The sequence below is a fragment of the Sorex araneus genome, chromosome X, assembly GCF_027595985.1.
Source record: "Sorex araneus isolate mSorAra2 chromosome X, mSorAra2.pri, whole genome shotgun sequence".
Taxonomy (NCBI): Eukaryota; Metazoa; Chordata; class Mammalia; order Eulipotyphla; family Soricidae; genus Sorex; species Sorex araneus.
Window position 1 is genome coordinate 199,904,156 of NC_073313.1, and position 24,980 is coordinate 199,929,135.

A 24,980-nucleotide genomic window follows, 5' to 3' on the forward strand; every position below is an offset into this window, starting at 1 on the left:
TTAAGGAACTGAGGTAATAAGCACATGTTGGAGCCGGTGACTCACTGGGGTCACTGAGTCAGATGTAAGCTAACAATCTATCAAGCACCTGACCTCTATAATTCACCATTCTGACTCATAGACCACAATGTCATTCTGGGTTGTGTCCCCAGAAATTCACAGAAAAGGTCTGAGAGGGCCCATTTCTCAAAAACTTTCTAAAACTTTTCCAAAGTCTCTCTGAAGTATGGTCCTAGGTCCCTTTTGGAATGCTTACAGGAAAATTTATGCTGCATGGCTGATGTACAGTAAGCATCTTTTCTCAAAGCTTTTCTCAAAGAGAGCAGGCACCTACTTTATTTGAGGGTTGGCTTCCCAAGATGTGCTCAGTGATTCCAGGACCCTTCCCAATGACTCTCTGCCAACTAGGTCTGTAGTTCAACGCAAAGGAAAAGGGCTTTGTTGCTTCTTGTGCCCTGAGATGGCAGGCTTGCCAAGGCCAGCTAGGTGGTGCTAAGGGTTCTTGAGGGCCACGCCTGGCTATGCTCCAGAGACCATGTGATACTAGGGATCAAATTTAGCATGCATAGCATGTACACTAACCTCTGTACTATCTCTCCAGCCCCCAGGCTACCACTTAAATCAAAGAAATCTGGTTTGTAAATTGACTAGATTTGGAAACTATGGAAATCAAATGTGGTAGCTGATGTCAACTTTCAAATTTGGGGTGGGGAGGGCCATCTCCAACAGTTCTTGTAGCCTACTCCTTGCTAAGTGCTTGGGAATTGCTCCCAGGGGTGCTCAGAAGGATTGTGTGCTTCAGTTCTCTCTAATTTCCAGACCAGTTTTAAAATACTATTGTTACCAGACATAAGATTTTTCTCAAAGTCTACTGAAGACATTAATTTATCTACCAAAAACATTTGTAGACCAATGTCTTCTAAATACATCTAGGAATCTGCATTCCATTACATTTACTTACACTTTGTCCTTGGTATTTAAGCACAATTAGTTAGTTATTTTTGGATCCCATCATCTGCACATAAATCATGGATCTAATTTCAATGTCACCAAAGATGAGCAAGAATTAGCATTATTTTCACTAACATAAGGGCTAACATTCTAACCCTCACTACTAATAATATTTTATTCAGTAGCTGAAGGGAACGTCTACTAGGTCTTACCGTGGAATTGGGCTGTAGAGTGGATATGCGGGTTACGCCTTCACTCTTTTCTTGAGGTCCCCAAATATTAGGGTACAGGAATGGGGGAACAAGATAAGAGGGGTACCTGCTCAATTACAACCACTTTGCTTTCACCTTTCCAACGTTTAACAACAATGCAGCAAATACTTATAGTCCATCTCTTAACTCCTATTGCCATCTAGAAGTTGGCAGATTTTGTGTAAAGAGTCAAATAGTAACTTTTTACTTGCAAATCTCTATTGTGACTACTCCATTCCATTTTTGTGGCTCAAAAGCAGTTACAGATACATAGCATTCTAGTAAAATTGTGTTTACAAAAGAGGGCTATGGCTTGAGTCCCTGGTCTAGAATTTTTTTAATAACTTCACCTTCAACATTTGTGTATTTTCAAGGTAGGGCATTTGCTTTTCACATGACTAACTCGGATTAAATCCCCTGCATCCCATTCATTCCCTGAGCAGTCCAGGAGTACTTCCTGAGTTAAGAGCCAGGAGTAGCCCTGCTGGGTGAGTACTGTTGGGTGTGACCCCATCCCTCCCCGCAAAAAACCCACATTTATGTATTTTCCCGTTCTTACTCTATTGCATTTGCTACCACAATTCCCAATGTAAAAGAACAACATTATTTCTTCATAATTCTGTAACAGTGAAATTTAAAAAGATGCATAAGGCCTTTAAGATCAGGCTATACATGTAGCACCTGTAATACATAACATCCTTCCACTTAACCAATTACCATCTAAAATTCCCACATTACCCACTTTTCACGGTGGGTAATGAAAAGTTTTTAATTAGTATAGAGATTTTAATATAGAGATGTAACTTGGAAATAAACTAGTCATCAATAATATATAATCAGAATAAGTACTAAGATGCAAACAACAGAATGTGAAAATTGTATGAGGAGGTTTAGGAAGGAAAAACCAATGTGGGAATACAAAAAGCTAACTATTTGTTTAGGAAAGTTGTGTATAATGCCAAAATTTATGCAATGAGAAACAACAGTATAAGCATATACTTCAAAAGGTAAATACTAAAAGGAACACTGAAAAAAGTAAAAGTGGTTGCCCGTGGACAGCAGAACTGGGGAGATGGTGGTTTCTGTTATTGTCATAAGTCTTTAAATAATCATATTTTGTTTTATTTACACATATAAGTAGGTTGAAAGCATAGGATTTTGAATCAGCCTGCTTGAATTTGAATTTGATATATTTTAACTAATCTTACAGAGTAAAAAAGATTATATATTTGGGGCTGGAGCGATACCATAGCGGGTAGGGCGTTTGCCTTGCACGCGGCCGACCCGGGTTCGAATCCCAGCATCCCATATGGTCCCCTGAGCACCGCTAGTAGTAATTCCTGAGTGAAGAGCCAGGAGTAACCCCTGTGCATCGCCGGGTGCAACTCAAAAAGAAAAAAGAAAATTATATATTTGCCCAATTTTTCTATATTTAAAATAGCAAGAGGAATATTAAATGCTTCCTAGAGTTCCCTTAAAACTTTAATGATTAATTCAGGCAAATTGTTTAAAATATTCCTAACGTACAAAGGCAAAATAGAAACATAGTACAGACTAACAATAATAATAACAATAAATGTTTACTATGGCCTGATACAAATATAAAGCCTTTTGTATAAAAATCTGAATGTAGAAAACATAAAATACTTATTAAAGTCAGCTACCTTTATGAGAAATATATATATTTTTTTACAGTTAATATATCTGGATACTAAGTAGGAGTTCCAATCTCCCTTCCTCTCACCTTTCCTCCCTCCGTCCCTCCCTTCCTTCCCTCCTTCCTTTTGTCAATTCCTTCATCCAGCCAGCGTTCAGGGTCTATGCCCACTTGATGCTGGGGGTCACTCCAGGTGATGTTGAGGGAACCATGTGATGCCAGGAATTAAACCAAAACTATTGAGCTTTTACTCCAGCCAAAAACTATTTCTTTAATTTACAGTGCTCACTCTAGCCCTTAACTGCAAAAGAAAGGGAAAAGATAGGTGAAGTTCCCCCCAGTTTTAATAGAAAATGCTAAAAAAAAATCATAGCAATTAAAACAACAACAACAACAAATGACTAGTAGACCCAAAGAAAGGAGGAATGATAACACAAGTGTGTTGGGTAAGAGCTAAATCAATCTAGGCCTGAAGGAATTTGCTTAGCCAAAGGCAAGGAAGGGTTTTAAGCAAAGAGTACTAAGTTCAAATGAAAATGAAAAGGCCACTTGGTGTGTGAGCTGGGAAGCCACATAGGAAGAACCCAGAAATAATTCACTGTCACTGTCACTGTCATCCCGTTGCTTATTGATTTGTTCAAGCGGGCACCAGTAACGTCTCTCATTGTGAGACTTATTGTTACTGTTTTTGGCATATCCAATACGCACGGGTAGCTTGCTAGGCTCTGGCACGAGGGCTCGATACTCTTGGTAGCTTGCCGGGCTCTCCGAGAGGGGCGGAGGAATCGAACTCGGGTTGGCTGCATGAAGTCGAATGCCCAACCGCTGTGCTATAGCTCCAGCCCAGAAATAATTAAGATAGACAAAAAGGGGAGGCTACTTCAAAAGAACAGTCCAAAGAGTATTGTAGCAATAAATTTGAGAAATATTATTTAGAAGGTAAAACTGACAGAACTTGAGGGAAGACTCCAAGAAATACTTTTTTTTTCTCACCTGTGGTAACCTAACTGAATTCTATTCTTACTTAAGTAAAAGTTGCCCCTACTAAACTCCTTACCAATAGTAATGTACTTGATTGTAGAATATTTGTGAAACAAAAGCTGTAAGACAGTTCAATCAGAAATTAACGTTTAACTTCTCTACAAGTAAAAAATGCATATCTTGGAACAGAACCAAAAGACACAAGAATAACATGAAATTCAAATGGGACAAATAAAAGAGATGAAAATGACAGCACTGTGAATTAAACAAATTAATTAAACACATTGAAACAAGCTTCCTACTTCCAAATTTCTGACACACATAAAAAGGCCAATGCCCAATGCCCCTTCCTTTCCTATACCATTTTATTATAATACTTTTCATGCTACCATAGGTTCATAGGAAAAAATGAATTTTATATGCTTTGCAAATAATCTTATGGGTGCAAACACAGGTATACGATAGACTATATTATAAACATATGTAAAGAATCTGATATAATTATACCCAGGATAGTCACCCAGCTTGCTTCATGAAGTATAAGTAGGGAGTGAGAGAAGAGGGTCACTTTCCTAAAGGAGGAAAGATCTCAGCTCAGAGAACCAGTAAGAATCATAGAGTTGAGAAAGAGAAGGTAACTCTTACTGGCTAAAGGTAAAGGGGCGTTGAGGGGGAGGGAGAGTGAGAGTGCGAGAGAGCAAAAGAGCGAGTGAGAGTGGAGAGTGGGCGAGAGAGAGAGAGAGAGAGAGAGAGAGAGAGAGAGAGAGAGAGAGGAGAGAGAGAGGGAGGGAGAGAAAGAGAGAGAGAACAAATGCGCACAAGAGGTGGGGGAGAGAGAACACATGAGAAGGGAATCTAACAATAAGGCTAACAACAAAAAAAAACCCACAAAAAACCAGTAAATTATTTTGCTAGAATAAAAAAAAAACTTCAGTTTATGAAGTTTAATTCCATAGTCAAGCAAAGGTCAGATCTTGTGGGACATGAAAAGATTTCTGAAGATTTAAAGCAGAGATTTTAAAAGAAAAATTCAGGTTTACAAAGGGAATAACACCTCATGGTTCTAGTGAAGAGGAGCTAACACCATCTCAAGATACAACAATCAAGTAGCATGTGGCTGGGGTACCCCAGTCAAATGTTAAAGGAAGCCCTGAACTAGAGTAGAAATAGGAGAGGCATTTGTGAAGGGGGAAAAAATAGCTGGAAAACATCAACAGATTCAGCACTCTTTAGTTGTAGACACTAAGAATAACATATAAGCCTGGATTTCTAGTGTGTCACCTATCCAAGTATCAATCTACAAAGTATTCTTCAAAAATCTCTAGAGAAAAATGTTTTCAAATTCAGAATATTTTAAATATTAGAAAGGTAACATGACTAAAATGAGACTAGTATATCCCTAGGCAGTATTATGCCTGCAGCAACCACATAGGATAAATAATAGAGAGATTCACAGAAACAAAAAAATTCAAGTTCTGCTGACAAGCATTTTTATATCACTGTCACTGTATCACTGTCATCCCATTGTTCATCAATTTACTCGAGCGGGCACCAGTAATGTCTCCATTCATCCCAGCCCTGAAATTTTAGCAGCCTCTCCTTACTTGTATTTCCCAACGACTGGAGGCTCTTTTCGGGGTCAGGGGAATAAGACCTGTCATTGTTACTATATTTGGCATATTGAATATGCCACAAGGATCTTGCTAGGCTCTTCTAAACAGCTCCCTCGCTGCAGTCTATTGAACATTTTTATATAATGTTTTCAAATTCTAGGCTGGAAAGCTAGCTCAAAAGTGGGAGGACACATTTCACCTGCAGACTGGGAAAATCCAGAGTGTCTCTCCTGAGTGACTAACTAACCAGGAGCAGTCGCTGGGCACTACAGAGTGTGCCCCTCTCACTAGCTCTCCACAATTCAATTTTTCAGAGAGCTCTTAGGTTTTGAATAGAGGGTGAGATTGCTAAGCATACAAGGAGTTGAAATAAAATATCGGAAGTAAAATATTTTTAATGGGATAAGATTCTGGCTTATGTATGTATAATCTAAGATAATTAAGCCATCTTAAAGATATACATCAGTCAATGGGATAGATGAGCAAACAAGTTTAGAAAGTTTGAACTTGAAACTATTATACAATGACCTAAAACTGAGAGTCTTTCTCTGTCTTTGTTTTGCTCTACATTAAAGCAATGTGGTATCCTGCTGATGCTGGCATTGATTTGATTTTATTGTTGCTACTGGCCATACATTAATGGTGTCAAGACTACCCAACTTACATAGAACTAATTGTTCTAGTGCCTAATTAGATAGGTGGTTTAAATATATTTCCTTCTTAAATAGATTTTATATACATAAAGGTTCTCTTCCACCAACATACTTTTATACTTTATAAGCTAGGGAATTAAATGTATCTGAAGATTATTTGGTCACTGATCACACTTATACTACCTTTAGGGAAAAAAAAATTCTCCTACAGGAATGTGAATGTAAAATTAAAGTTTCTGGCCCTAGGAGATAGTTTTGGGCTGAAACATAAATGCAGGAGGGCCAGGGTTTATTGCTCAGAACAGCATGATTCTCTAAACAGCCAGGCAACACTGGGAGTGTTACCTAAAAAAAAAATTAAAATACAAAATTAAAAGCTTCTATAGAAGTCTTAGTCACGCATTTTCCAAACCTACATGCTTCTAGGTTATTTAGACAGAATCTCTCCATATCCCAGGGCAACACCTGGCTGTGAGGAGAGGATAAGGAGAATCATACAGTGCTGGGACTGAATTCCAGATCAGCATCACAGTGCTGCGTCCAAGCACCTGCCAGTCCCGGCATTGTCACACCACATCCCTAAAATACAGTAATACAGAAAGAGGCCTCATGGGAGTTTTAACCTAGCAAGCATGACACTCAAGAATCAGAAATTCTCCAAAACTATGTAATAAAGATCATAGCATAATATTCTGTCTTAAAAATATGAGTTTAGCCTTCTTTCTTGCAAGTGCATGCATGTACACGTATAAGTGAGTATACTGGTTGGCTTTACAAGATATGAAGCCAGTAGAACACCACTATTTTCATTGTGTGCTCCAAGCCCATTTGTGGTCATAAAATCAATTCAGTGTGTTGAGACCATTATTTTTTAAGATGAAAGAATTGAGAACATTTGTGTTTTAAAGTAAAGTTTACACTTTAAGAATAGGCTGTTTTTCTTACTGAAGACTGCAGTCCAAAGAAAAATAAAAGTTTAGAAATCATGAATGGTGAAAAAATTTGCTTGCCAAAGAAAAATCTAGACTGTTGCAAATAAAGGGATGACCTTGGGTCGCTATCTCATAAAGTACATTTTAAGCCAATAAAATAAAAGAACAGAAGATGAAATTATGTTTTCCAATTTGAGTCAAGAAATTAACTGTGGAAGAATTAAAAATCTCAATCTACATGGCATCACAAATAGTTATGTGATCAACACTAAGAGAGTAAAAATGAGAGCTAGCTCAGTCTCTCTGGAGTCAGACTTCAGAGAGAGGCAGAAATAAGGTAAACTGGAACTGGACAAAGGATAATCAAGTATTCTGTAATTGCAAGGTCTTAAAAACAATATAAATGACAAAAAGATAAACATCTTATGACAAGTGAGAATTTAGGTGGTGAAAAGTAAAGACAGCATGAGCTTTGGGTCAAGTTACTGTAACAATAATGCTGAATCCACTAAGATGTTGGGTAAACTGAAGTTAGAAACTTCTTCCAGCTTTAGTACATCACAAGTGGATGAACTCACTAGATATTCCAAGTAAGAAAGGGACCATGAAAATGCTAACGCTAGAGGAGATTCCAGATTTACTTTAAGGGTGCATCTGAATCTAGGCATGATTTTCCTACATTACTGAGAGTTAAACTGAGGCACAACATTCCTCTAGCTAAAACAAATATGTCACATATCTTCCTAGTGTTGAGAGTAAAGATATTCTAGTAACATCTGGCCTAATAACCAATGATATTAAATTTAACACCCTAAACTCAGGAAGCAACACCTATTTGGTACACTTATATCTGTGTGGAGACAAAAGAAGCTTTTTTGAGAAAAGCAAAAAGTACTGGTTAAAATATAATTAGTGATAGTTTGCTGTGGCTAACTTTTTGCTTTTAATTACACAAATTTTTTAAAAGTCTGTGTTGCCCAAGGCATTTATATTAAATGTGTGTTTTTAAAATATTTTTAAATATCATCAAAGATAGGACTAAACGAATCTATAAAATGGGGTTGTCATGTCTATTCCAAACTTCTATGTAAAAAAGCTAGTTTAAAGTGATTTTTTTAAAAAAAGACGGATAGTACAAAGACACTGTTCAGAATGGTTTAACTAATATGGATGCTGGACTTCAGATATTAAAGTTAAATTTAGTGAAATCTAGGTCTGTAGCTTGTAGGGCAAGATTTTAATCTCATAAGTTAAAGAGACTCAAAAGGGAAAAAAATGTATGCAGTAAAAGCAGCAGTTGGTTTTCCCACAACCAAAAACTCTCAAGTTCAAACAACTTTCTGGATTTTTAACAGTAGAATTTGAGTTTAAATGTCTTTACTATGTAGTATAACTTCTATAGCACGTTCTGTCCACTTAATAACATTTTCCAAGTATCAAGGTGGAGAAGTGCCTAGTAGTGATTCTAAAACACTAGAAATCATTCATTGTTGAATTCTGAGTGCTGTGTTTTGATAAACTTTCAAGAAGAAGAAAATGAGAAGGAAGTGGTGTGATGAACTTTCGAGAAGAAAACGCCAGTCCAAGGTTATGCACTGGCTTCATCAGCCATCAGAAGGCTCCAGAAAAGCCTAATTAAGGCAAGGAAAAGAATTTAGGCTTGGCACACCCCGATTTAGACGTGGCAGGATCCTGAAGCAAAGTCGGTCTGCTGTTTGGGATTGTCTCTTTCTTTTTTTAAGAAAATAACCTTTGAGTCATATGCCACATGCAAAGCAAGAGTCGCGATACTCAGGTCGGTTAGAGTCAACAGGTTCCTTCTAAGAGGCGGCGGCCGTGCGGTTAGTTGAGTGGCGGTTGGGTTTCCTCCCGCCACGAAGCAAATAACAGCCCCCTATCAAAGCGGAAAGTGGGCGCAGCGCCGGCGAGGAGAGCGCACCCGAGAAAGTGCAGAGACAGAAGCAGCCGAGGAGGTCCGCGTTGCCCCCGTGGAGCGCTCCCCGCCCGCCCGCGGCCAGTTCAACGGCCGCCGCGGCCGCGCTCCCGGCGCAGGACACGCTCGGGGAGCCGCGCGTGGGGAAAGTTGCCGGTCCGGCCCGGCTGTCGCCGCGGGAGGGTTTCCCTGGGGTCCGGGGGCCAGAGGACACCCAGCAACCTGTTGGCCCCGGAGGAAACGCCGCCGCCTGGAGCCGCACCCCGACTCCGGGTCCCCTCTGTCCTCGCTGGAACCCAAGCTCCCGGACACCAAGCTCCTACCACCCAGACTTGGGCCCGGAGCCTCGCTACAGAAAACGGGCAGAGGGCACCGGGGGGTACCAGGCGACCCCCCGGGACGCCACCCCGCCCCCGCCCCTGAGCTTCGGGCGCCCCAGCCGGCTTCCCCAGAGGAGCAACTGAAAGGTCGCCCTCCGGACCGTCCCCAAAAAGCCCTCGGTCCCCCAACTCCGATCGGTCCCCACCACGTGAAGCTCCGCGCCGTCCTACCTCTGCCTCCGACGCATCCCCGGAGGTCCCCGGCCCCTGAGGCCCCCGCCCGCTTACCTGGCTAGTGGGCAGGGCGGGGCGGGGCGGGGCAGGGCGGCGGGCAGCGGAGGGCGCTGGACGTGGGCCGGTCGCCAGGTGCAGGTGGCAGCGCTGGCGGCTCCGGTTGCTGTCGCTACAGTTGCCGCTCAGTCCGGCTCCTCCTCCGCCGCCGCCTCCAGCCTCCCCGATGGGCCTCCGGCGTTGCCAGGAAAGGCCGAACCCAGGCTCCGCTTCCTCTCGGAGGCTCCCAGGTGAGCTCCAGCCTGCGACGTCGGCAGGGGCGAGGCCCCCGTCCCGCGCCTGCGCGCCAGCCTCCGGCCCCGCCCAAGCCCTACCTGAGCCTCCAGGTGTGCGGCGCGGAGCGCGCGCGCGGGCCGGGGGGCGCCGTCCGGGCGCGAGACGGCCGCAGCCCGCGTGTCTCTTCTCCGCGCGCCGCCCGTCTTCGCTGCTCTGCCTCGGCGGCAGCGGCGGCGGCGTGCCGTGACCCGGTGGCCGCGGTCACCTTGTAGTCCCGCCACGGTCTGGGGACGGGGGCGGGGAGGAGGCTCTGGGGAGTCTGCAAGTCTAGATGTTCCCCGCACACTTCTCTTCCTCCGCGGTTCTCAAAAGGAAGGGACGCGCCGCTCGGTCACTGGGGGGATTCAGTGCCTCCGAGGAGTCCCCCATTCGGGGCAGCGACGGTGGGGCTCCAAAGGTTTCCTCGGGCTCGGTTCGGCAGTCTCTGTCACCAATGAGGTTCGTGAGCCCTGGGGGGAGCTTCCTTCCCCGGCAGTCTTGATTTCATCATTTGACTCACTTAGGCGCAGCTAGTGGTTTCCGTTTGTGTAAGCACGAGCCCGGGTCTGGGCGCTTCACGTCTCCCACCCCCACCCCCTACCACCACCTTAAAAAAAAAAAGTATATATATATATATATATATATATACACACACACACACACACACACACACACACACACACACACACACACACACACGCACACATATATATTCCGAGGGCGGGCCCCAGAAAAGCCTCTGGTATGTGGCAGAGCCTCGCTAATTTAAGGCGCACACCACTCACCCCTGGGTTGCAAACCAATGCCTAGATGAGAGGGAGGCAGCAATCAACAGAGAAAACTGCTGTCCGCTTTTGGAAAGAGTTTGTGGTTTCCTGGAGAGGTTTTGCCGTCTGCAGGTCTGCTAGAAGAAGAAGAAGGGGAAAAAAAAATTTTTTTTTTAAGCAACTTCTACCAAGGAGGTGAGAAAACAGACCCTAGAAGAACGGACATAGGAGAGGTGACCTTAAAATTTTGCCTTGAAACTTTTAAGATGAAAAAGTATTGTATTGCTGAGAATCCTGAGCCCTCCTGAATGGGTGGGGGGGGTGGGGGGGAGTGCAGATTTCCCTTCCTGCTGGTGGGCGCAGCAGCCCCCCACCTGCACCTAACATTCTGAGGCATAGAAATGGCCCTGCGCCACAACTGATCCTCAGCAGTCTGTCAAGCCACCAAATTGTCCCAGCTCTCCACAGCTCCTTGGAGAGCAGGGCCCCACACCTCCAAATTTCATATTACTGACAGCCCAGCAGGAGCACAGCCAATTTGATGGGAAAATTGTTTAGAAACTCACCATGCTCAATTACAAGCACCAAGCAGTTCAGTAAAGTACTCGGACAATGACTTCAGTAGCACCATTTTAAGTATAATAATTATCACGGATTCTCTTTTATTGATATAGTGTTTCTTGATAATTCCATTGGCCATTTTGTTGTGACAAGCTGTATGGAGGAAGTTTGTGCCTGCCAAGGGGGCAGAATTTGAAACTGTGCAAGAGGGAAGTTTGAGGACTTTGGTGGAGGGAAGTTCACACTAGTGATGGGACTGATGGTGGAACATTGGGTGCCTGAAACAACTGTCTTATGAACAACTTCACAGTGTCTAAATAAAAATAAAGTAAAAATTGTTACGTTTTATGGAGATTTTTTAATGCTATTTACCATTTTGTGTTTCAGAATATCCTCTGGTGTTATAACAAACATTGACATACCTGAAACACAGACTGAAAGGACCTTGACAGTGTTCTGTGAACTCTGTCTTCTCTCTGGCTCTATCTTCAGTGTACATACAAGAATAAGAGGAAAAGATAGCTTAAAATTATGGAGCCACACCTAGTTATTATCTGGTGGCAGGATTTCCAATAAAGTTTAGCACTGGCCTTTCTCCTGCATGTTCACATAGACTTTCAGGGTTTTTCTTTTTACTGGGACACATTAGGGCTAAGCTAGACCTAAAAGTAAAGTTGAGAAACACTGGTTAGTACAGTATTAAGAGGTGCAGATTGAGAATTTAGCAGTCTGCCGTTGGTTTTAACACCCAAAGTATTATTTTATACCACACTTAGAACTCAGCTTTCAAACTTTAAGTTGTTCTTTGTCTGTAATGTGGTTTTGCAAGCATCAAGGAACCTCCAGCTGTCTTTGACATGTTGGTATCTATGCCTACCAATAATTTCTTTGGAGAGAATCCCCTCCCAAGTATTACACAGAAAGCCACAGGGCACCTGTCAGTGATACCTGCTCCTGCTGTTACAAGCTTGATGGTGGCCCCAAATTGCTCAAGGCTTTGGTCCATTACTTGGGGCCACAAAGGCTACAGCCCTTTTGTACCTGGGGGGACCCTGATGTGCTGGTGATCAAACTGGGGCCTAGTGTATACCCAGGCACATCCTTAGCTATCTCTTTGGCCCTAAGAAATGGTTAAGTTTTCCTTTGATCCATACAAAAAATTCCAAAAACTACTATAGCTATGTATTGTCACAATGATATTTGACCTTAGGTCCAAAGATGGAAACACCCCCAAATTTTCACACTGCCCAACACCACTGTTTTTGAATTTCTGCAACTTTCTTTCCTGCTTACTTCTAAATGAAAATTTGGGAGAAATTATAAGTGTATGGTTAAAAAAAATCTATTATCTTTTGTCCTACATCACTGATGAAAGGCTATCCTTCTGGCACTAGTCAAAGATTATCAGAGTTTTGATGTCCTTCCGGGCAAAAAGCAGCAATTTTCACTGACAGAGAGGGACAGCACAGATGGATATAGAAAAGCAATCTGGAACCCAAGGAGTAACATGCATTGACAGCAAGACTAGTAATGTCAAATAACAACAGAAAAGAAAAGCTATGGCAAATCTATTTTTTTAAAAAAAAAGAATAAATAGGACCAAATGCTTCACGAGGAGTCAAAAGTATAAAACATATGAAATCAAATTACTTAAAATAGAGGTAGTTTAAACAAGGAGAATAGTATTTTTAGGTCTGGCATACCTACCAACATTACATATACTATTTCATTTTGTCCTATAAAGGGAGTCTTATAATTAAAGTTTTAAAGTTTTTCATTTAAAAAATTAACATGCTGCAGGGCAGGCCCAGAAAAAAACATTATTATGCTTACATGTTTAAAGTCCTAAATCTTATCAAATAAAGGGCTTGAAAGTATCATGCTATTCAAATTATAAAGAATTCTTGTGAGGAAATTAGCATTTCATCTTAAATAAAGCACAGTATAAACATGCTTTGTAGACACAAGCTTATTTTAATAGTATGTATTTGACTTATAATGAAGTTAAAATGGAAAAGTTACTAGATTTTATTAGGTAAGAAGAGGAAAAACATACCCCATTCCACTCTCCCACTTTTTTTTCATCCCTCTTCCCCCAAACCCTCATCCTTCTCTCTCCCTTCCTTTTCAACATTCACACACAGGACTAGATATAAAATATATATAAATTTGAAATTGTATCAACTGTTTAATAATCTGTTAACACTAAATATTTAAAGTAATGCCAAGAACAGTATCTGGTGCTTAATAAGATCTCAAATATTTGCTAACTGAATACATTGTTTTATTAAATACCATGAGAAGACCAAAATGCATAGTGGAACACAAAGTCCAAAGACCTGCTTAACCAAATAAACCAAATAATATTCCAAACATGGAATAATCTAAGACAAATGTGAGTAATGGATTAGGAATATAAGGAACAAACTTCTGATAATAATAATAGCCAATTATTGTGGCTATTATTTCATAAGGCATATGCAAGTCAACTGATAACCCTAAAAATTGCTTTAATTCAGTGCTTAGGTTGTTTTTTTCCCCACAGAATAAATTGGTGGTACAAGGGGACCTCCATGTTCCTTTGCACTCTGATTCATAGAACTCTATGAAAAGAGAATGTTAATAAAGAAAAAATACTTTCTGGATATAGAAATAATAATGGAAAACAAGGTGAAGAAATGTATATTAATTAACTGAAATTGTATTTTAACTTATAATTGATTATTAATATATAATTTAAAAAATTATATTCCTAAATCCAATTTTAAAAGATTTCAGTCATTTTTTGCTTACCCAGGCCTTTTTGTTTTGAAACATACTGACTTAGTTAGCCTTTAACAAGAAATTTGTCTCATTTGAGAACTAGTCTCCCATCGGTATCTCAAAGTCAAATTGAGATATTGGTTCAAAGATGAAAAAGATTTAAGTAATTTCTGCTGAAATTATTGAGAAGGCTACTGATTCAAAAGAATGGTGCTGGAATAGTGAAGAGATACAAGGTGTTTATCTTCAACAATATTACAACATAATATTACAAGATTAAATAGAAAACACATTTTATTTGTAATATGAACTTTCTTGGGTATAAATTTGTATTCAGGTGTTTTATATCTGTGTGTGTGTGTGTGTGTGTGTGTGTGCGCACGCGCAATGCCAGACTTCAAATCCTGTGCCTTGCACATGCATGTACACCACTGCTAAGCCACATCCCAGTAGCTTGGCTTTGTTGTTGTCATTATTGTTCAACCTATCATTAAAAACTATCATTAAACAATTATCTGTGTCTTTCAAAGAAGCACGATTTTTAATTATTTTTTTTAATATGGCACTTGGTTAAACTGCAATAGAACTATGCCTTGTTAATTTAGTATCCTTAATGTTTGGCACATAGTAGGTGTTCAATAAATATTTGATGAGATGGATTGACTAGAGTACAGAGTTTCAAAGCTTTTAAGCATTAGTATAAGAACACAAAAAATATGCCATGCTGAGTCAGGCTAATATTCAATCTAGTGAGTTTTAAATTCTGACAGTGGCACCAAAGAATATTTTCTGGGAAAATATGACAGTACTGCAATATGTTGACCTCAGGATGGACTTCGGCTATCTTTGACTCATACTTTCCCAAACTTGTTTTTATTTTTCTATAAAATAATTTTTTATAAAGCAATACATGATCATTATAGAAATATCAGGAAATAAAGAAAAATGATAAATGAGAAATATCAAAAATTTCTCCTGTGAAAATGAACCAGTATTATCAGATTCATATAAATTATGTATCATATATAAATAGAATATATGTTTATATATATGTATTGTGTGTGTGTTTCCAGAAGCTTTATTTGATGGAAAATTTGTGGGAAAAGGAATGGGAGTCTGGGAGGAAGGAAGATGCTTCTAAAGTAAAAGCATCCTGAAGGATTTTGTTTGTAGCCAGAGCTTTCTACTAAACAATTTTTCATCTCAAAAAAATTATTTTAGCAATTATCATTTTAAATTATGGCATGGTTTGTTTTATATGGAAAATGAGTCACTTATAAGGACAAGAATATTGTTTTCAGCTTTTGCTGTTGCCAGCAGTGCTGTGATTATCATCTTGTGATCACTCTTCATCTGTTCAAACATTTGTAATGACTTCCTTCTTATTTTTGTAAAGCACTTTCTATCATCATACAAGATCCTAAACAATTAACTGTGTAATTAGAGGTATCACATAAAAAACAAATTATAGAAAGAATATTAAGAATTTAACATTTTCTTATTGTAAGGATATTTATCCTAGTTATCAAACCTTTATGTAAAAGATGATTACTATAATTAAAACCTTACCTCTTTAGAAAAATGGGAACAGAGTCTTCCATTTATTTCACAGAAGTAAAATCTTTTACCTGTGGTGCTAAGAACCAAACCCAGAACCTCACACATGGGAGGTATGAACTCTACCACTGAGCCACATGACCAGCTCTGATTTGTGTATCTTTTAATATGACATGTTTCTCTCTTTTTGCTCCTCCAATTCCCTCTTACCCATCTGAACGCCCTACACTCATAGAATCTCCTCGATCAACCCAGATCACCTTAGTATTTATATTCCAGAGCAGTGAAATAAAATAAAGTTTCCTCTTTCCCTGAACCCACCCTCCAATGTACTTTTTGCTCTAGTATCATCAAGGGAGCATTGTGGAGACATCAGGGACTGGCATTATTTATTGCTTACACAAATAACAAGAATGCTCTTTTATATAATATACCCAAGATATTAGACCAAAAGAAACAGCATTATTGTAATTAAAGTTTTAAAAGTTGTAAGGGCAACTCCTTGACTTTGAATATTGAGGTTACAAATTATTGGAGAGAGGTGAAAGGAAGGATGAGGTGAAATGGAACAGTGATGGGAGGGTTTGGGCATTGTGATGATGGTGGCACAAGTTTACTTTTGTACATCTCAAGCATGAAAGTAAACACTACTGTAACTGTTATCTCAATTACAATAAAAATAAAGTGTTTAAAGGAAATTATTGTTCTAAATTCCTAGGCTTTAGTTTATTGACACAAAATTAAAAAGAATAAAGAAAAAAGTCATAGCCATAGCTCAAGATCGAACCCTAGCATCACATCTTTCCCTCCATCTCATCAGAATAAGAGGGCCCTTGTTCTCTCATCCCAAGGAAATCAGTAGATTTCAAGATCTCACTCCACTCTTCTGAAAGACTTCCAGAGTCAAACATGCAGTTGTCATTTGGAGTTGCACAAGAGACCATGACTATATGTAAATCTTGTGGGAGGGTTGGTGGATAACTAAGAAAATAGAGTGGAGATGGAGATATTGTAGGAAAGAGTTAGGGGATCTGGGATGTGATAATGAGGAAGAGTGGACTGAGAAAACTCATCCAATTTCTCAAAGAATATCCCCGATGTCTTAAGGAAGATTTCTGGGGACACTTACTGCCAAAGTCTAGGTAATGGGACTTTACTCCCTGGGAATAATGAGTAGAGAAGAAAGAACAAACCAATTTCTATTCTTTCCCCTTCTCTCCACACTCCAATACAACTTTAGAATAACTACCTAAACTTTGTAGTAAAGATCTTTATCAAGATTCTATGTATATTGAATTTAGCAAGGGCCTCAGCAAGCTTCAGCAGGGCCTTTAGTAACTCACAGTTGTTTGATTTTGTTTTTTTTTTTAAAGCCACTGAGCAGAGACCAGGAGCATATGACGAGGCAAATGACTGACCCTTTCCTTAGGGTGAAAGTAAATCTATTTCAGAGCATCCATGTGGCAGAAGGGAATTTAAGCTACAGTTCAGCCTTCCTTGCCCTTTGACAGGATACCTTTGTGCAGAGCACAAAATACACAACCTGTGTTCAGTCAGGTGAAATCTGTGTCCTCACTCTGAATCTGAAGTATTGGTGTTGCTAATGTTGACTCATACAATAAGATAAAAGGTATGTGATAAGATTTCTAGTACCAGGTTGTGGGAGACATTTTACCTTACACTTTTACTCTTCTGGAATGCTGCCATGACACTGTCGTGGTTTTTTTTTTTTTTACTGTTGTGTTTTTCTATCAATAAGAGCAATAACATTGGGTAGGAAAGATGATTCAAAGCATCACATGCTTTGCATGGGAGAATGGGAGAGGCCTCAGTTCACTTCCTGGCACCGCATGAACCTTTGAGCACTGCCAGGAATTGAAAAGGGAAAGAAGGGACATAAATGCCTTTTACATCAGTACCCTCTTTGTGCCCTCCTCATATTAAAAAAACCCTTTTGATATGCAAATACTCAGTTTTGTTGGAATTTTAAGTCTAATTCTTAAATATTATGTATAAAATATGACATAAGCCATATATTTTAAAGTTTGAATCAGTTTTCTATTACATTCCAAGTATTGATAATGTATGTGTATAATGAGCACAGAGACTAGACAGGTAGACTGGGGCTGGGTCTTTGGCAGCTTGCATGAAAGAATCCCTGCCATCTCACCATGCAAGACTGCACAACTCATGGACCACTAGTCGCATAGATAAGATGTGCATTAATGCCAACTTGACCCTAAGACACAGATTGAAGAGGGGACCCCTAGAGTGAAAAATAAACTAGGTTTATAAACTATACCTAGGAGAACCCTAAAATGCCAGCTTAAATCTTTGGCCAATATGAGTAAAAACAAAGCACATTTTTTAATGGGGTCTTCAGGCACATATGACAGAGCATCTTGTGACCCAGGAAAAAATTCAAATATCGAAAAACAAATGTTTTGATATAAAAAAACCACTAATTTTCTTATATCGGTTAGGATGATTTAGCTGTGTATCACTTTAATTTTGTAAATTAAATATTATTGGAAGGAAGGCATATCATTTCTTTGTTGTCTGTGGTTCCTTGTGGCAGAAATTATATGTTCTACAATATATAAAATATTTGAGATTTCATTTAGGCCCCTTGTAGAAGAAAATTTTGCAGATCTTTATGAAGACCAGAAAATTAGGAAAGCCAAATCTTGATTTATAACACAAAACGAAAATAAACACTATTGATCATAGCCAAAAAGCAGCATCTGGCAGCCTAACACTGATTGTGTCCCACAAAACCATACACTTTAGATCTATGGAGTATAATGTCATTCCTTGCTAAACAGGGAAAATTCCCAACTTTACTTAAGCATTACTTATGTAATGTGTAGCAATGTTTGGTGTACTAGGTATTGGGAGAAAAATTAACTTTATGCATATACATAGTAAAGCAATGCTGCATTAAATTTCTTATATGTCTAATTCTACCTTCAGAAACCAGGACCTACTTCAATACATTCCATAGTGAACAGCACAATCTATTAATTTCAATCTTTCTCCATTGTAAGTTTTTTTGCATTCCCTGAGACAACCATTTTTCTTTCTTGTCCTAAACACCCAAACTAAAAGAAAAACAGCGAGTTGGAAATCCTCTAAATGAGTGGAAGGAAACAGTGGAGTAAGCATTCTGAGGTCTGTGGTTTATATCACAAAAAAAAACACTGGTAAGTGCTTTGAATGATAAGGAAGTTGTTTATCATCTGTTGCAATAATCTGATGTTTTGTGATTAAGAAAATTTTCTACTTTTATTGCGTTTTGAGGTTTTCATTTGTGTGTGTTGGGGAGGGTGGTTGGGGGGTGTAATTTTTGGTCACATCTGTGGGCAGTGCCAGGGATTAAATCCAGGCCTTCTGTATGCAAAGCACATGCTATAGTCCTGTGTATGAGTTATGCCCCCATCTAAGAACATTTTATTTTTTACTTTGAGCTGGGATGTGGGACTGGAAGAAAATTTGTGCCAGGGTTATACAAATACTACTACAACTTTGAACATAGTTAAATAAAAATTGTTAATTTTTTTCATGTATAGATTTTTTAAATACAAAAATCTATGGATTTGTTATATCAAAAAAAACAGAATACTGATTTTATTACAAACTGCTGAGAATCACTAGAACCTCTAGGTAATTCAGAAGAACTAAGGGGGAATAAAGAAAAAAAAACTATCTTGACCTGGAAAGAAAGCATGCAATCGACCCTAATACAATGCCCAGAACTACAAGTGGTCTCCCAGTTTGCTCCCACCCCAAAATGTTTTGCATAGCTATCACTGTATCACTGTCATCCTGTTGTTCACCGATTTGCTCGAGCAGATACCAGTAACATCTCCATTCATCCCTGTCACGTACTAGCGTAGCCCAATGGCGTCTGCTCGCTACAGGAACACAAAGAGCCTGAGATTTTTGCAGCCTCTCCTTACTCGTCCTTCACAATGCTGCTGTATTGGGGGCTCTTTCAGGGTCAGGGGAATGAAGCTCGTTATTGTTACTGTTTTTGGCATATCAAATATATCACCGGTAGCTTGCCAGGCTCTGCCGTGCAGGCGAGTTACTCTTGGTAGCTTGCTGAGCTCTCCAAGAGGAAAAACTGCATAGCTATATGTCATATAAAATTTATATACCGTACAAAACGCAATGCATACTAGATAATTATTTATGGTATTTGGGGATGGACCACACCAGTAATTCTCAGGGGTTAAACCTGACTCTTCACTCAGGAACTGTTCCTGGTGGTGTTCATGGGAACGTATGAGACGCCAGAGTTTGAACTCAGGTCGTCCATGTGCAAGGTAAATGCCATATTCTCTGTACTCTTGCTTCATTCCCTATTTGTGGCATTTTAAAAATGAAACTAAGTCCTCTAAAATAACAAGTTATGATATTTAATACTTTAATATTCCCACTTATTATATATAGAGAACATTAAGAAATATATTCACCCTGGCTTTTTGGGGGGTTTTGGCAATGGCAGAGACAAAACCAAGGACCTCATACATGCAAAGCAAATACTCAATTACTGAGCTACATCCCTGGTTCAGGAATTCATGTTTAAGTAATACATAAACTTTAGTTGAAAATAAAATGCTTATAAAGGCTTTTGGACCAATGAATCTTTTTTGAAGCAAAATAGTTTCTATTAAGAGAGAGGAGAGTTGTTCATGGAGGAACACAGGCTTGAAAGAGTAAGTCAGTGATTCTTTTTCTCTCCATTTTAACATATTTTTAATATCTTAAGAACATTAAGACGTTAAAATATATTAAATGTTTAGATGCTTATCATATTAAGATTTTATTTCTTTTTTTATTGAAGTGACAAGTTTACAAGAATGTAAATGTTCTGTGTTTGGGTGATACGGTGCTGTCAAACACACACCCTGAGTTTGACAGCAACTCTACAGTTCTTAGGACTCTTCCTGTTCATACACTTACCTACCCTCTTAGTAACTACAGTTCTCTTATGCGTTTGTTTTCATTAGGCATTATATCTTCCCTTGCAGTGTGTCTTCAGATACCATACTTCCTATAAATAAATGATAGCATCAGGTATTTGTCTTTCTCTTTCTGTCCTATTTTGCTTAACATGACAACCTCTAGTTCCTTTTTAATTGTAATGAAAAGTTAGATTTCATCTTTGCTTTGGCTGGAGAGATAGCACAGCGGGTAAGGCATTTGCATTGCACGCGGCCGACCCGGGTTCGATTCCTTCAGCCCTCTCGGAGAGCCCGGCAAGCTACCGAGAGTATACCACCCTGAGAGCAGAGCCTGGCAAGCTACCCGTGGCATATCTGATATGCCAAAAACAGCAACAAGCCTCACAATGGAGACGTTACTAGTTCCCGCTCAAGCAAATCGATGATCAATGGGATGACAGTGATACAGTGATACATCTTTGCTTATAGCTGAGTAGTATCCTGTTATGTATTCACAACTTTTTAAAATCTATTCATTTGTCCTTGGCTACTTGGGTTATTTTCCAGTGATGAAGGATAGGCTGACACAGCTAAAGCTCAGTTAGCCACAGAAGGATCACGGTATCACTGTCATCCCATAGCTCATTGATTTGCTCAAGCAGGCACCAGTAACGTCTCTAGGTTAGACTTGTTGTTATTGTTTTTGGCATATTGAATATGCCACAGGTAGCTTGCCAGGCTCTGCCGTGTGGGCAAGATACTCTTGGTAGCTTGCTGGGCTCTCCGAGAGGGATGGAGCAATTGAACATGGGTAGGCCATGTGCAAGGCAAATGCCCTACCTGCTGTGCTATCGTTCCAGTCCAATGGTAGATTTTGTAAATACCCCTGCAGTGAAAATAAAAGTATATATGTCTTTTCAAACTAATGTATTCGTGTTCTTAGGATAAATACCTAAAAATAGGATTGCTGGATAACATGGTAATTCTATTTTTTAATTTTTTGAGAACTCTTCTCACTATTCTGCATAGAGGAAGTCAGTTTGCAGTTTCACCAACACTGTGTGAGGGCTCTTTTTCCTTCACACCCCACCCAACACTTGTTCCTGGCCTTTTTGATATAAGCCATTCTCAATGTTGTGAGATGATATCTTATTGCATTTCGATATGTGTTTTCCTGGTAATGAGCAGTTTCTAGATGTTTGTATGGTTTTTGGGAGGGTATCTGTTCAGTTCTTCCACTAATTTTGATGGTGTTGTTTATTCTTTGTTGGTGAATTATGCAAGTTCTTTACTTATCTTGAATACTTTGTCAGATGTATGATATACAATTTTTTTCTCCAATTCAGTAACATGCCTTTTAATTTTAGCAATAAATTTTTTTACAGTGCAGAAACTTTTCAGTTTGATGTAACCACAAATGTTTAATTTTGCTATTGTTTTTGTTGGGCTGGAGCGATAGCACAGAAGCTAGGGAGTTCGCCTTGCATGTGGCTGACCCGGGTTTGATTCCTCTGTCCCTCTCAGAGAGCCCGGCAAGCGACCAAGAGTATCTTGCCTGCACAGCAGAGTCTGGCAAGCTACCCATGGCGTATTCGATATGCCAAAAAGAGTAACAAGTCTCACAATGGAGACGTTACTGGTACCCGCTTGAACAAATCGATGAGCAATGGGATGACAGTGACAGTGATTGTTTTTGTTGCCAATGGAATCAAATCACTGGAAGGCATCTCTAAACTCAATGTCAATGTCATGCGTGTAGAGTTCTGCCTAGGTTTACTTCAATGTAATTTATGGATTTGGGTCTAGCATCAAGATATCTAATTCTTTTTAAGTTAACCTTTGTTTATGGTGTAAAATCTTATGCTTTTTCTTGTAGTTATCCAGTTTCCCAACGTACTTTATTCAAGAGGTTTTCTTATTTTTTTTCCTGTATTTCATGCTCTTGCTGCCATGGTCATTGTCAACTGACATAGATGTGATGGTTTTCTTCTTGTTTTTCAATTTTATTTCATTTGGATCAGTAGTTTTTAACTTAATGTCTTTAAATAGTAAAAAGTATGAATTGAAACTATCTAATTATTTTCATTCATATAAAAAATGGAATTGGAAGGCTGGATATAGCACAGTGGGAAAGGCACCATGAGGACAGGGCTAGTAGTAACCCCTGAGCATCTTTGAGTGTGGCTCAAAACCAAAAATAAATTAATGAAATGTGGTGTTTTGTAATTTAATTGAATAAATACATATTAGAATATGGAACTATAGTGCCTAGAATGTATTTAAGGAATAAATTAGAAGTATATAATATAAACTCTATGAGAAGGGTAGACACAAATTAAACTTCTCACATATTTTATAATATCAAAGTAAGAGAGTTTTTCAAAAGAACTTTGTGTTATAAAGAATGTCTCTAGACCTGTGGTCCATTCATAATTAAGAAGTGAACCCAATAAAATGATTATACAGATCATCAGTAGGGATAGTGTGGTATATTGGGGAGTATTGGTGGAGGGTGTGGTGTTGAAATAGTTTATGTATGAAACCCTATCATTAACAGTATTATAAATCACAGTGCCTAAAATGTAGAAAAAAGCTTTAAAAATATTGAATGTACTATGATACTAGTGATAGTAATTTTTTTGGGGGGTGGTTTGTTTTGGGACCACACTTAGGGCTACTCCTAGCTCTATGCTCAGGAATTACTCCTGGTGGTGCTTGGGGGACCATACGTGGTACCAAGGATCAAACCAAGTTCATCTGTGTACAGGGCAAGCACCTACCCTTTAATTCTCTCTCTAGCGCCCTGTAATAATACAATACTCTTTTTCGTCTATCTATCTAGACTAAATGGGCTGGAGCGCTAGCACAGCGGGTAGAGCATTTGCCTTGCATGCAGCAGACCCAACTTTGATTCCTCTGTCCTTCTTGGAGAGCCCAGCAAGCTACCAAGAGTATCTCGCTTGCACGATATGCCAAAAACAGTAACAATAAGTCTCACAATGGAGACGTTACTGGTTCCTGCTCGAGCAAATCAATGAGCAATGGGATGGCAGTGATACAGTGGTACAGTGATATAAAGAATGTCAAATGGGGGGCTGGAGCGATAGCACAGCGGAGAGGGCATTTGCTTTGCACGTGGCCAGCCCAGGTTCAATTCCCAGCATCCCATATGGTCCCCTGAGCACCACCAGGGGTGATTCCTTAGTGCAGAGCCAGGAGTAACCCTTGTGCACCGCTGAGTGTGACCCAAGAAGCAAAAAAAAAAAGTCAAATGTAAAGTGCAATTTGACCTTTCATGGCATCACAGATCATAATAAACTGGACTGACCAGTTTTGTCATCTTCTATTTTGTAATAGCAATTAAAAACTGCCACAGTCCCACAGAAATCAGGAAATAACATCCCAAATACAAGTAGATGATTTATGAAGGCTTGAAAGGTTACCTTATTATAAAAATATTTTGTTTTGAAATTATAATAGCAATGATTGTAGAGCACCCTAACTTTTAACTTTTTATTTTTTAATCTAATACTGAACGAATATTTCTTAAGTATATGCAATATATAAAGAATCACAGACCTTGGGGGGGTAGGGAGGAGGTTTAATGTGGTTTTTGGTGGTGGAAAATGTGCACTGGTGAAGGGATGTGTGTTTGAGCATTGTGTAACTGAGACTTAAGCCTGAAAGCTTTGTAACTTTCCACATAGTGATTCAACAACAACAAAAAAAAGTGAAAAAAAAAAAAAGAATCACAGTCTAGTGAACAACTATGAAACTTTGATCTACTTAAAAAAGAAGATTATTCTGGTATCCTCATTGGGTCTCATTCAGGTTCTGTCCCCCCACAATTTTGAATTTTGCATTAATCCTTCCCTTATTTTCTTTCCAAGATACAGAGACTATAAAACAAAGCTCCCAGAAGAGAGCAATGCAGAATCTCCTGTCCCCGAGCCAGGCTGTCTTCATCAGGGTCCCCTTGGAGGGGGGCGGGTTGAGTTTCCCTCCCAGCCCCAAGAAGAACTCTGGCGACCAAAAACCTCCAGAACCCAGCCACAGCCATGCTGAAGGCCACACTCCACATGCTCGGATGAGCCTCACCCATGAAGAAACCGACAGAGGAACCCAAGTATGCAGGACGTGTGGCTGAGATCTCCAAGCCTGCTTGGGTCAGGACTGGGCCTCCTCCACCCAGATTCCCAGTTTTCCAGTAGCTTGGCAGTCACACCCCACAAACTTCCCCCAGCGCTGTGTAATCCCATCAGTGGCCAAGATCCAGAGACTATAAAACAAAGCTCCCAGCAGAGAGCAACACAATTTTTCCTGGAGCACGCGGTTGCATTTGTGGCTGTGCAACCTCTTTATTTCTATTTTTTTAAATTGATTAATTAATTTATTTTTCCCGCATGGCAGAGCCTGGCAAGCTATGCATGACATATTTGATGTGCCAAAAACAGTAACAACAGCATGCTCTTAGTGTTCCTAGAGCGAGCAGATGCCAGTGGGCTACACTAGCACATGACAGGGACAAATGAAAACGTTACTTGTG

At 39.6% G+C, this 24,980-nt stretch overlaps 1 protein-coding gene across 4 annotated transcripts in view; it reads right to left on the reverse strand.

The window, feature by feature from the left end:
- GALNT3 (polypeptide N-acetylgalactosaminyltransferase 3) overlaps window positions 1–24,980 on the reverse strand; it is a 111,928-nt gene that overhangs the window by 46,389 nt on the left and 40,559 nt on the right. For 2 of the 4 annotated variants that reach the window (XR_008627445.1, XM_004601122.2), the window contains exon 1: window positions 9,580–9,661. The exons of 1 other annotated variant lie outside the window; for it this stretch is intronic. The gene's annotated coding sequence lies outside the window, so the exon portion shown is untranslated. Of the gene's footprint in view, window positions 1–9,579; window positions 9,662–9,896; window positions 9,999–24,980 lie in introns of those variants that run through there. One more of the 4 variants, XM_055123403.1, reaches the window with a different exon arrangement.